Consider the following 3,296-nt stretch of genomic DNA (forward strand, 5'->3'; position numbering starts at 1 on the left):
TCCTTTGATCTTGCACCTGGTTAAGACTTTTTTTGGATGTGCGTATCCTGTTTTCTCTTTAAACACTTCAAACGTTAACAAGAAGTGACATCACACAAATTCGCTTAGAGTGCCTTTAAACTACAAGAGCTGAAATTGACAATAGAAATTACATAATTTACTTTACATTAAAAATAACATGGATACATGACAATCTCAAATGTGTTTTGTCACTCTGATTTATCAATATTAACTATTTACTGTCTTCATTTTAGATATGATGGAAGTGAAAGAGGAGAGTCAAGCTGAAGTGGATGAGAAACATCAGTTTGTAAAAATAAACCATAATGTTTCACAGAAAGAAACTCTGAAGACAGAAGACATAAAGTGTGAAAATAGTTTCAGTGAAGATGAAAGCCCTGCAGATCACAAGAGGACTCACAGTAAGAAGAAACCTTTCACATGTCAACAGTGTGGAAAGAGTTTCTCCTTTAAATCGAGCCTTAGCCGGCACAAGAAAGTTCACATGAGGAGAAATCCACACGCGTGCCAGCATTGTGACAAGAGTTTCCTGTATAAAAGTGAACTTAAGATACACGTAAGAGTTCACACTGGAGAGAGACTTTACACTTGTCATCAGTGTGGAAAGAGTTTCAGAAGTGAAGACACTCTTAAGAGACACATGACACTTCACACCGGAGAAAAAACGTTCACTTGTCAACAATGTGGAAAGAGTTTTATTAAAAAAATTTACCTTAATGTACACTTAAGAATTCACACTGGAGATAAACCATACGTGTGTCAACAATGTGGAAAGTGTTTTAAAATGAAACGTGACCTTAATGCACATGTGAGAATTCACACTGGAGAGAACCCATACGTGTGTCAACAGTGTGGAAAGAATTTCAGGACAAAACCAAACCTTAAAGCACATTTGAGAACTCACACTGAAGAGAAACCGTTCACATGCCATGAGTGTGTAAAATGTTTCAAAAATAAATCTAGCCTTATAACACACATGATAAGACACACTGGAGAGAAACCATTTACTTGTCAACACTGTGGAAAGGGTTTTATAAAAAATGTCCCCTTAACAGACACGTGAGAATTCACACCGGGGAGAAACCATATGTGTGTCAACCGTGTGGAAAGAGTTTCAGGACAAAACCAAGCCTTAATGCACATTTGATCACTCACACTGAAGAGAAACCGTTCACATGCCATGAGTGTAAAAAGAGTTACAAAACAAAAGCTAACCTTAAAATACACATGAGAATCCACACTCAAAAGAAACCATTCATGAGTCAAAAGTGTGGATATGGCAACAACGTTTAGAAATCAGCTGAGGTCTTATTAATAAAACTGTCTGGAGGGTCCTTACTTAAAGTGTACATTTGCACAGAAAACAAAAATTGTGTACGGCAAAACAGATTGAGGCCGTTTCTCAATATGTGTTCTTGATCCCCTCATTTTATTGAGGATGCATCAGAAGGTGACTTGTGTGGATTTACGACAGCCAAGTTTCTCAGAATGCATTTTGCAGCAGTGGAGCTTAAAACCTGCTAAATATTTGAAATATTACTCTTTCTGTGTCATTAAATGTACCTGTTTGTCGAGAATATAGATTAATAAACTTCAAATGTGTGGTCAGTTTCTTCTGATTTTGGATATTTGGTTTCAAGTTGATCAGTGGGCAGTCAGTGCCGTGTATACCGCCGAGGGCAGATTTATCTTTGCAATTTTTTCTGAAATTTCCTGCTGGCTCAGTGCAGCTGCTCTGCTCTTCAGTATCTAATGATCAAACATGAAATATTCCCTTTGGACACATTTAACCGGAAATTTTTTGTCTCAATTTATTTTTCTTTATTATTCATATAAAGTCTGTTATTTGTTATTATTGTTTTAACTGATGTTAAAGTTAAGTTTCATAACTTAAATCACATATATTTTCTATAGAATCTTAACACTGAATCACTGCCTTTGTACTTTAACCTTTTTTTCCGTGTGTTTACTTCATGTTGTACAAAAGATTTGTACTTTTATAATAAATTATGTTTTACATCATATTTCATATTGTAATAAATGCATTAATCAGCGTATCCTAATCAGTGTTGCCTGAATCACATATTCATATTTTTTTGTACAAAAACAAGCATGTTTTTTACATTTTATATATTTTATATGCAGCAGATAGCCGCAAGTCTTCAAAAATAGCTCGCGAACAGCAGGTAAGCTAATACGGAAAATATACATTTATCCTACATGCTGCTACTGTAAAGGTTGCGACAGCATGCAAGTTATGCTTAACTAATTGGTAAAACTTGATTTCAGCTGCTTTCTGAACATGTTGTTCAATTTGTTTTCATCAAAGGTCAATGTACATCACGTGTTATCAGTTTGGAGAAATGTATTTAGTGAAATGAAATCTAATACCATGTACATCTCTAAATTGTAAGGAATGTATATCTTTAATTTCATGGAAATGCTTTACATTAAGGTTTAAAATTAATATTAATTAATTAATGTGTATAAGCGCAGTTCATTATTAGGTTCATGTTAACCTCTGTAGTTAAAACCTCTTACTGATCAAATTATATCATGGGCAGCATAGCGAGTGCAGCCTGATTCTTGTCGTTTACTTATTTAATGTAAAAGATTGTACTTATCCCAACAAACAATACATCATTATAGAAGGCTCAACCTTTATTTTATTAAAAAAAGTTATAGTGACAGTAATGTCTTAATTTGTGTCGCAAGTTATTAAAATGAGAATCAGAGTCCATATCTGTCAAATTAAATATGACCCTCAGTTGCTTTAAATGAGAAAAATGTCATGCAGGCAGGAAGTCTGTGGCTGTTTCTCAATGTACGTTCTTCAGCCATCTTGCTTCCTTGTGTTCTCGCTCTACGTCATCATGAACAGTCGAAGTTCAATTACAATTCACAGAGGACGCATGAAAATACCCGGATGTGTTTTTGATATCAAGGATGCATCCAGTGCAGACTTGCGTGCTGAAATCTGGGGCCTCATTTATAAAGCCTGCGTACGCACAGATTTGATCGTAAAGTGTGCGTAGGCGAAAATCCACGGCAAAGTCCATATTTATAAAAACCGTCTTTGACGTGGAAAAGTGCTTAGCGCCACGTCAGGGTCTGAGCAGACGTACGCACTTTTGCTTGTCTGATTGCTGCAGGTTTTTGGAAATATAAGCCATTCTTGCTGTTTGAAATTGGGTTTAAACATTGACAAGCGCTTTTTATATGTCTGACATTAATTACGCATCGTTTAAAGGCGGAGATCTGAAACTGCTTGGCTG

At 35.6% G+C, this 3,296-nt stretch overlaps 1 pseudogene; it reads left to right on the forward strand.

Annotated features, from left to right (window-relative positions):
• The first annotated feature begins 397 nt into the window (after positions 1 to 397).
• LOC141281914 (uncharacterized) overlaps positions 398 to 3,296 on the forward strand; it is a 3,430-nt pseudogene continuing 531 nt past the window's right edge.

Source organism: Paramisgurnus dabryanus, chromosome 3 (genome assembly GCF_030506205.2).
Source record: "Paramisgurnus dabryanus chromosome 3, PD_genome_1.1, whole genome shotgun sequence".
In the NCBI taxonomy this organism is placed as follows: Eukaryota; Metazoa; Chordata; class Actinopteri; order Cypriniformes; family Cobitidae; genus Paramisgurnus; species Paramisgurnus dabryanus.